The sequence below is a fragment of the Calidris pugnax genome, unplaced genomic scaffold, assembly GCF_001431845.1.
Source record: "Calidris pugnax isolate Ruff unplaced genomic scaffold, ASM143184v1 scaffold26, whole genome shotgun sequence".
NCBI classification, from domain to species: Eukaryota; Metazoa; Chordata; class Aves; order Charadriiformes; family Scolopacidae; genus Calidris; species Calidris pugnax.
In genome coordinates this window covers 1787407-1798369 of record NW_015090765.1, presented here as the reverse complement: position 1 = coordinate 1798369, position 10963 = coordinate 1787407, and positions in this window count along the sequence as shown.

Below are 10963 nucleotides of genomic sequence, written 5' to 3'. Positions count from 1 at the left end.
TGCAGTGACACTGTTACTGCTGAAGAAAATAAAGAATGAGTAAAATGGAGAATTCTTAATGACATGATGCACAGAGCACTGTGGAAACAAAGGGTCCCTATAGGATGACCTATATCATGCTGCTTCTTTGTCAAGGAAATTGAATTAGTATGAAACCAGTTTGGAAAAAAAATTATTTATAAATCAATTGTAATGTGCATCATCCTTGCAAATCAATAAAACATAGAAAAACTTGCCTTAGGGTCTGTTGCATCATATTTACATGTGGTAACATGTTAAATGAAGCTAAAATAGTCTACAAAGACATCTGTGAAGGAAGTTCAAAAATCTCTTTTTATATTTAAAATCTTGAGACAAATTTGCCTACATGAATAAACAGTCTCTGGGGTCTTGGAGGAGAAATAGTTTGAATCCTCCCTCTTTTCACTTTCCACTTTGTACATCTCTGTTCTATTAATACGTGCTCATCCCTTAAAGATTGTTTCTATGCCATTTAAAACTGGTCATTTTAGATGCAGGTGAATTACTATACTACAGGGGGGTTTGAAATTTGTGTTAAGCATTGAAAGAGGTTTGATAAGGATCTTGATTTACCAATTATGTTGTCAATATTTTTTTGTGAAAATTGGAGTCTTCCAAAAGGTTTTACTAAAATCAATTTCCCCAGTTCTTGAACAGGTCCAAATACCACATTTGTAGTTCACAACATAGCTAGGGTTCTGAGGAAATGCATTTCATGCTTGAAATACTCTGTGTCCCCATGTGCAGAGCCAGATGCAGCCCCAGCCTAAATGGGAAAATATGTATCCACATCTGTACCTTATGCTGTGAGCACAGGCTGCACTTCTTGATGAGAAGGAAGAGGATGGAAAGTTTGCCCTCTGGTATGTTCCTGCCAGGTCATATCACTCAGTCATGGGCCAGGTTAGAAATACATCTTCATTTCTGACTTCCAGATTGCATCCTGGTTTTTAAATAGTTAGTTTGTATTTTATAGCTTTTTTCATTTATTTTCTGGAAACCCTTTTCAATGCCAAAATGAGCTCACTTATGCTTTCAGTCCTCATTGTTTAGATTCCTAGAGCACCATCTTTATTAAAAAACAGAAAATATACTCTGGAAAGATCTGATCTGATTCTTAGCAGCAAAGATCTCCTACACGCACTGTCTGTCAACTGCTTAATAAGGGCTTTTTATACCATTTCTGGAATATTATTTGCTGGTCACCCCTGGAGATACTGCACCAGCTGGGCTGTAATTCAAATGTGGCACATAAATGGTGTTTCCAGTTCTAAGATACATCTTGTTAATTCTTTCATTCCCAGTATAGAAGCAGGGAGGAAGCCTTTGAGTCTGTTCCAACATAATTAAAAAAATAAATAAATCTATCAGTAGTCACTGTCTAGAATGATTTCATGATTTCAGCTTTCCTTTTACTGCTTACTGCTGCTCATGGCCAAAATCTGTGTCAAGACTTGCCTTTTTTTCCCCTTCTGGTTAAAACTGTATTTAAAGACCATGTTTAATACGTCAGTGCGTTCTGTATTTAGAGCTATTAACTACAGCATCATTCCAAGATCTATTTTAGGGAAACTTTTGTTCAGTTTCTGTGTGGTGCTCTATTTTTTTCCACAGTGCAATGGGGGTTTCTGTTCCTCTGCTGGTATTGGAAGTCTTGTTTTAAGCTTCCTGTAAAAGCTCAGAAGATGTATCTTTATCATTATTGTGTTCATCTGACATTGTTGAATAACTGCATCTTTTAATGTCTAGAAGCTAAAGCTGCTCATCAGGCATTTTGGTCTAAGCCTTCCTCTTCTCATGTTGATCTTTTAAGAAATGATACCTTGTTTCTCCAATTGTTTCTAGTATTTTGGCATTTCACTGCGATGTTTGGATTTATTTTTCATCTCAGATTTCCCAGGAGGTAAAGATGGCATATTTTTATCTAAAATACATACCAGAAACTTGCTGATGATGTTGTGGTATGTATGTTTGTTCCTTCCCACAGGGATTATTTTTGAGCTAGAGGTTTCCAGATCAAGTTACAGAATAGGCTCCAGATGGTCTGGAATCCTTCTTTAACAATCTATGGCTAATTAAACATTCAGCAAGAACTACTGTGTTTTTAAAACTGAGCACAGTCTTTCAGAAAAGCGGCATATTGATTTTTAGCTTTACTTTCCATAATTTATATCTCTTGTTTAATTACTTGGTGTTTTTCATTGCTGGTCCTTGCATCTATTTTAGTAGTCTCTTTTCTCCTGTGGCGTAGGGGCTGCTAGGCGCCTTGTATCTTACTTTTCAGTCAATAAAAGAAATTAACAATATCTTTGTGGGCTATAGCTCTTGTTATTCTAAGTTACTATGAAGGGGAGAAGAGTACGGTTGTGCTGTGACTTACCCTTGCAGCAATGTCTACTTGCCAAGAGAAAGGAAGGTGGATCTGTGCATCATGCTACAGAAGGTGAAGTAGATTGTGAAAATGGCATTTGTTTACTTTCATGGGCTTGATTTTAGGGTCAAATAGAATTGAGCTATATGGTGGCTTGGGCTAAGAAGTATCTTTTTTGTATCTGAATGCAAACAGTACAGTACAGTTAGTACCAATAGTCTTTCTGACTGCCTGTAATCAGAGAGACATATCAAGGAATAAACACTTGCACTCATCTCTGGTGCAGACTCTGGTCCTTAATGAATAGGATCAAACCAGGCTTCCCAATGAGCTTTTTCTGTCATGCAGTCAAATCAGGTTTAAGTATTATCCATTACATATTACTTACTAAGCAGTGCAAGTTGCTAAGCAATGAATATTATTTATTCCGCTCTGGAAGCATTGTTACAGAAGTGTTTCCTCACTATCCTAGAACTGAGGGGCCCCAACATTGTGGTAATATTTTAATAATGCAAAAATAGGCCAATATCAATAACAGTTGATAAACATTCTTTCTGCTTCTCACATGCCCAAAGATTGCTCATAGCACTATCATTATTGTGACTCCTGGAACAAAGTTTGATTCAGATTAATTTTAGATCTGATTCAATAAAATAGTATCAGGCTTCTGTGACAGAGTTAGGACCATGCTTATATATTTTGCTGATTAGAAACCAGCATATGCTTCAATTCTTAAGATAAGCTTCAGAAACAGATATTGGATCCATCCAGGCTTCTGTGACAGAGTTAGGACCATGCTTTTATATTTTGCTGATCAGAAACCAGCATATGCTTCAATTCTTAAGCTTCAGAAACAGATATTGGATCCATATTAATCTGTGTTTTTTCCATAGGAACAGTTAGGTGAGTTAAGAAAATAGCTATTCAATGTCTTCACAGTGAGGTCCTAATATTCCAAAGCCTGTGGAGTGACTGGTACATAGCATGCTGCTTCTGAAAACTCATGTCTCTTCAGGATATTTTGCTGAACTTTGAAACATGGTGTGCTCTGGGAATAACACTGGTTTTGAAAGAAGTTAGGTACACCATCATCCCCCTAAATGTTACCTTAAGGCATTTTGGTAACATTCAGAAATTTTCTTATCACCAAGATTTCTCTTGAGTATGTGTCTGATACCAGCATGAACTATTTCTGCTGATCCAGAATCAGGTGTTGTGACAGAGTTAGAAAATGGTACAAAAGGACATCACCATGTCCAGAAAATCTTTGACACTAAGACAGTTTTGTGTCATTGCCACTGATGTTAATGGTGACTATCTGGTGGCCATCTTTCAGGCCACCCAGCTCCCAGAACAGCCATATTTGGCTACATGTATTGCCATCACAGTGGCCTCCTGTTGTCATGAACTACCTTATTGCTGTTTGTTCTGGACCATATAAATACAGGGGCCCCAGCAGCTGGCCCACAATTCGCTGAGCTTTGAAGCCCTCAGGTTCCAAGGATGCCTGGAACAGATCCTTCTAGAAGCTATGTTCAGGCATGTGGAGGACAGGCAGGTGATTTGAGCCAGCCAGCATAGCTTCACCAAGGATAGTGGTGAAGCTTCACCACTAGCTTCACCTAGTGTCCTTCTATGATGGAGTGACTATATCAGTGCACAAGAAAAGAGCTATGGTTGTTGTTAATATCTTGACTTCTCTAAGGTCTTTGACATGGTCCTCCACAACACCCTTCTCTCTAAATTGGAGAGATATGGATTTGATGCATGGACTGTTGGGGGAATGAGGAACTGGCTAGATGGTCACATCCTGAGAATAGGCATCAATGGCTCAATGTCCAGCTGAAGATCAGCGACGAGTGGTGTCCCTCAGGGGTCTGTACTGGGACCAGTATTGTGCAATATCTTCATCAGTGACATAGACATGTACCTGGGTTGGGGCAACCCCCAGTTTCAATACAGGCTGGGGGAAGAAGGGATTGAGAGCAGCCTGGCTGAGAAGGACTTGGGGGTACTAGTGGGTGAAAAACTGGACATGAGCCACCAATGTGCACTCAAAGCCATATCCTGGGGTGCATTAAATGAAGCATGGCCAGCAGGTGAAGGGAGGTGATTCTGCCCTTCTGCTCTCATGAGACCCCACCTGGAGTATTGTGTCCAGCTTTGGAGCCCTTAGTACAAGAAAGACAGGGACCTGTTGGAGCAGATCCAGAAAAGGGCCACAAAGGTGATCAGAGGGCTGGAGCACCTCTCCTATGAAGACAGGCTGAGACACTTGGGGTGGTTCAGCCTGGAGGAGAGAAGGCTTTGAGGAGACCTTACTGCGGCCTTTCAATACTTAAAGGGGGCTTATGAGAAAGATGGGGACAGGCTTCTTAACAGGGCCTGTTGTGATAGGACAAGGGGTAATGGCTTTAAACTAAGAGCAGGTAGATTTAGACTAGATATATCAGACATTTTGTCTGATGAGGATGGTGAAACACTGGAACAGGTTGCTGAGAGAGATTGTCCATGTCCCATCCTGGAAACATCCAAGGTCAGGTTGGACGGGGCTCTGAGCAACCTGATCTAGTGGAAGATGTCCCTACTCATTGCAGGGGGGTTGGACCTTTAAAGGTCCCTTCCAAACCAAACTATTCTGATTCTCACAGGTAACCTCCGCAGGGATACTTCAAAGTGCATAGTTGCTGGAAAAGTTGGTTGGCTGTACCCATGATGTAAATGCTTAGCTATAAGTTAAGGATTTTAAGAATTGGACCTTAATTACTGTGAACCTGTAGGTCTTCCCCATGGTAGAAGCTCTACTGTAGTGTGGGTTAGCAGAACATATGCTTCCAAAATACAACACATTTGTACAGAAATACCTACAGCTCTAACTCAGGTGAGTTTCATAAGGTAAGTGCACTAAAAAGGAAACAACAGAAAAGCAAATTCTTGGATAAGTGCCTAAATTACTTTTGCTTGCCAGAAGTCATTAATCATGCTAGACTTTATTATCAGGCAGCCCACATTTGCTTCTTGTTTATATTTTTATTATGTTTATGTGCAACTGAAAGGCCTCAGTATTAGATTTGTAATGTGTAATGCTAATGAGTCTTATGAGAAAAAAATATAAATTTTTACATCATGTTGGTTCACATAATTTTGAAGGTGGAAGAAGGTCTCAGGAATTGCTGGTAAGAATTGCAGACAGGGATGTTTGTTAGTAAAGCTTCCTTTCCTGTGGGTGTTGAAATATTGCTATATGGGCTGGAGTATTCCAGTAAATCTCAGTGAGTGAAAGTCAAAAGATTACTGTTGTGTGATGCGCTTCCAATGAATCTTGTCATCTGTAAATCCAACTTCTTTCTTTTAAAGGTCAAAACTGCCAGGAAACATCGGTGTACCTGATATTAGCTTTCATTATTTCCATTGGCATTGAAAGAGGAGATACAAATCATCAAGTGTTTCCAAAATTAGATGCAGTATTATGATCTCTCTTTGGTCCTTGAGCCTCTCCTATGAGTCATTTCTTTTTGCGTGCGTTTCTGTTCACATTAGTACAAATAGAGCCTGTGCTTGTGTCCCATCCCTGATGAGATTCAGAAATGGAATTAAGCAGAAAGGGTGTATTTCAGTCAGGGCTCCATCGTTTTTGTTGTTAGGGGAGTGGTGGTTTTGCAGAACTCGCTCTGGCAGATTGTTAGATAAATGCTTCTCACCCATAGTGGGGCTGAGCTGTTTTAACTTAACTGTAACTGAATCCCAATGATTAGAATTATGTCTTCCTCACTGAGCAGAAAAAGGCTTAATAACAGGGTGGTTTAAAACACTGTCCAGATACAATGTACAGAAAGAACAGAAATGATAAATAAAATGAATGAGGAGTATTCCCTACTCCTCTGTTCTTTCTAGTTAAGCTGCTTCAATCATGTTGGGGAAATCTCTGCCCAGTATTATCCTGCACCACTGTTTGTGGAAACAGTCCCACATAAATCTGTCAAATATGTATGACCAGTGCTTTCAGGGAGGGTGTTGAAGTGAGTACTCTGACCGAAAGCACTTGAACCACAGTTATCACCTCGATCATGCATTGTCTCTCCAAATTTTCTAAAAATGATGGCTTTACTGCTCTGAGCAGGACTGACAAGAGCTAGCTGCTACCAGAGTGATGGAGTTTAAAGGTGTAAGTCAGGGAGGCTCCATAATGGCTTTTCTCCTTTCCAGTTTTAATCATCAGTAAATTTCATTCTTATGAATGAATTTAGATTGCCATTCAAAGTCCCAACTTTTTTTCTACTTCAGTAGACTTCAACTTTTAATACAGTTCCTGTAAGCATTGAACACCCAAAGAGAAATTTAACCTCTTCCAGTAAATCCTCATGTAAGTGGTGTGGTACGTGCCACTTGTGAATTCACATGTGGGTGGCAACTAGTAGATAATAAATATATCATTTTAGTTTGATACGTTAATTTTAATAATTATTAAGTCAAAGCCTGATGAATATATAAAAAGTAAAACGAGCATCACCAGTGTTGTTTTGCAGGTTAATATCACACAGATCAGGAAAAGGTTTTTCATAAAAAAGTCATTTTCTGTGCACATTATCCACAGAGTTTTGTAGTATGTTTTGGTTTGATCGTGGGCTTTTTGGACTACACCAGGCAAAATTGGATGTACGTAATGGTCTTCATAATGTTGCTGGTCTAAGAAGGCATAAGCACTCTGTTATTGATCCACGGAAACATACTGCTGTTCTGGATTTTTAGTTAATACTTAGACGATGATGGTGTGTGGTGGGCTGCTAGGTATTTTAGGGCTTGTAGTAAACATCAGGGAAATATTACTGTAGACAATGTGAATAGCAGCTTATAAGTGTGTTGTCCTGTAACACCTATGACCATATGATTCTGAAAGATGCATAAAATAATCTTGTGAGGCTCATGGGGCGGGAAGCTGATCAGCATTTCAACTATTTATGTAACCATTAGAACTAGAGTTGTTTTCTCAGGATCATCTTAAATGGAGAAGCAATAGCTCTGATGTCTCTAGGAAGTGTAACTTTACCCTTTATGCCTAGAACAACTGTGTAGTAAGTGAAGAGTAAGCCCAAAAGGTTTCACCCTTGAATGCATATGGACATGGCATTATGAGCAGAGTATGTGCTGCAGATGTCTCGGATCTCAGAGGCACATTTTCTGCACTCAGTGTACTTACTGTGTAGTACCCTCCAATCAACACTACAGCTTCAACTCGTCCAGAAACCTAGCAAAATACATTAATTCCTCTCACTCTGGATAAGACCGGGGAAAAACCAAATGTCTGCTTTTCCCAAAAATATCCCTTCTTTAGTTATTAGAAAATAAACCCAACAACCCCCAGCCTTGTCTTTTTACAGTAGTTTCATATAACTTAATGATTCTTATTTTTCCCTATAGGCTTTAACACCTATTTAGCTTTTATGAGCCAAATAGTTGAACATAAAATGGAGGTCAAGCTGCTGAACTTTGCCTACCCTAAATCTGACTCCACTGATTATCACTGAGCTGAATATTTTCTGCTTCTGAGAATATTAAATTAGTTCTGAGCTTGCACTAGCGACGCTCACTGGGAGGGTTGTAGATATTTCAGTCTGAGCTTGCACTAGCGACGCTCACTGGGAGAGTTGTAGATATTTCAGTCTGACTTTGTCTTCTTCCCAATTATATTTAGGGAAATATTTCTAAAAGTGGTTGCCTATGAGATGGAAAAAAATCAAATATGTTTGCAAAGATGAGGCTTTATGCATAGTACTAGATTGAATCTCAAGAGTTTAATTTCTGATTTGGGTGAATTATTGCATGATTTCACTCTGAACTTAGGTCTGTGTGCAAAAAATGTCTGCTTTTCCCAAAAATATCCCTTCTTTAGTTATTAGAAAATAAACCCAACAACCCCCAGCCTTGTCTTTTTACAGTAGTTTCATATAACTTAATGATTCTTATTTTTCCCTATAGGCTTTAACACCTATTTAGCTTTTATGAGCCAAATAGTTGAACATAAAATGGAGGTCAAGCTGCTGAACTTTGCCTACCCTAAATCTGACTCCACTGATTATCACTGAGCTGAATATTTTCTGCTTCTGAGAATATTAAATTAGTTCTGAGCTTGCACTAGCGACGCTCACTGGGAGAGTTGTAGATATTTCAGTCTGACTTTGTCTTCTTCCCAATTATATTTAGGGAAATATTTCTAAAAGTGGTTGCCTATGAGATGGAAAAAAATCAAATATGTTTGCAAAGATGAGGCTTTATGCATAGTACTAGATTGAATCTCAAGAGTTTAATTTCTGATTCGAGTGAAGTATTGCATGATTTCACTCTGAACTTAGGTCTGTGTGCAAAGAACTTTTCTGAGAGTTGTTTCTCTCTCTGTTTATGCATCCCAGGTCCTCTTTCAGAGATCTTGAAATAGTATATTCTCTGTAGGGTATTAAACTTCTGTAAAAGCTTTACGTGACCTATGTATGAAGAATGAAATGTTGACTGGAAACAAACTTGCATGTGATTTTCTTTCAGTGGTCAGTTAACCTTGCATTTTATCTGCAATCTATGTATGCTTAGCCTTGTCTGTGAGCATACCTCTTGGACTAGATTCTTGGGATTGGATATTTAATATCTTGGGATATTAACCCTGAGTATGTATTTCTATATTAAGATCAAACCTCTAAAATTTGCATTGCAAACAGACCAAACAACTTTAGCTGGTTGTTTTCCAGGCCTTGAAGAACTCCAAATTATCACTATGTGGAGGTGCGTTGATGTAGCACTGTCACAAATCTCCCAGGATGTAACGGTAATTAATTACTCTACATCCTTTTGTATGGTCTGAAGTACACAATAAGTTACAGCTCTCTTAAAAATGTGTTCTAACCATTATCTTAAAAATCTAAAACCTTGACCATGTTCCATTATTTGGGGTAGTGGTGGTGTTTTTGCTTGTTTGTTTGTATGTGTTTTATTTTTAATCTGGATTACCCTTCCCTTCCCTGCATTTTAGAGTATAAATCAATTTGGTGATAATCCTACAGTGGAAGGGTTGGGGTTTTTTTAAGACACCTGTAATATTAAATAGCTAAAAAAAGTAGAAAAAAGTTATAATGAAAATTAGCTGAGACCTTTTTGTACTGAGCTTTAGCCTGGAGCACATTTTATAGCTGAGTTATAAACCTGTAAATGTTTCTTGTAAAGCAGAGCCAATGATCTACAGTAGCTGAAAGCAGACTTTATGGTCTAAAACATCCTAGAATTGGTTTGAAATAATTAATGCATATTTTAAGCACATAGATTCTAGAGCTATGTGATGTTTCGCTGGCTGTTTGATACTTTGGGGGGGGTGTCAGGTTTTGGGTGACTGATGACTATTTGTTAAAGTCAGCAAAAATTAATTCAGCTCATAAGGAATGCTTTTGTGGTGAGGGACTCTGGAATCATCTTTAAGAAGCATTATTCTTTAAAACAAAAAGGGAGCCTCGTATTTAAAATACATGCTAGTCACAAGTCACCAGCTTAATATCACATCACAGAAATACTGGACATTGAGAGGACCTTGTTTGTCATGCAACTCCTATTCTTCCTTGCTCAGCATTTTCTATATTTATTAGTGCTTTGCTAAAACAACTGTATTTTCTATTTAAGAGCTTCTGATATTTTAATCACTGTTAATTAAAAGGTAGCTTCAAATAAACAGGATGCATAAAACAAGGACTCATTCAATTACAGCTTAGACAGCATTCTTCACTTGGTCAGAGCTTCCCCCAGACTCAGTTCAGTTTAGCAGTGCTCAGCTCCAAATCAGGTTAGCCTGAGTAGTGAGCGCAAAACTACGTCCTGCCCTCGGAAAGCTGCTCTACTGATCTATACTAATGACATTGGCTGGCAAAGATCATGAAGCTGAAATCCCATTTATGCTTTAGCTGGAAAAAAAGAAGGAACCAGGGAGCTGTTCCTCCTGCTTGCCTTCCCAAGAAATTGAGGACATCTCTTTCCACTGAATTTCTTGGCCTTTGTTCAGGTTTCACTGAATTTCACTGAATTTTAGAGTTGGAAGGGACCATAGAGATCATCTAGTCCAACTCCCCTGCTGAAGCAGGACCACCCAGAGCTTGTCAGAGCATGTTACTCAGGAGCATCCAGGCGGGTCTTGAAAATCTCCAAGGAAGGGGACTCCACACCCTCCCTGGGCAGCCTGTTCCAGGGCTCTGGCACCCTCACCATGAAAAAGTTCTTCCTCATATTTGAGTGGAACCCTTTATGTTCCAACTTGTGCCCATTGCCCCTTGTCCTCTCACTGGCAACTACTGAAAAGAGTCTGGTTCCCTCCTCCCTCAGCCCGCCCTTGAGATACTTGTAGGCATTGATAAGGTCTCCCCTCAGCCTTCTCTTCTCCAGACTAAAGAGTCCCAGCTCTCTGTCTTTCTTCATAAGGGAGATGCTCCAATCTTTGAATCATCTTTGTTGCCCTTTGCTGACTCTTTCCAGTAGTTCCCTGTCCCTCTTGAACTGGGGAGCCCAGAACTGGACACAGTACTCCAGTTGTGGCCTCCCCAGTGC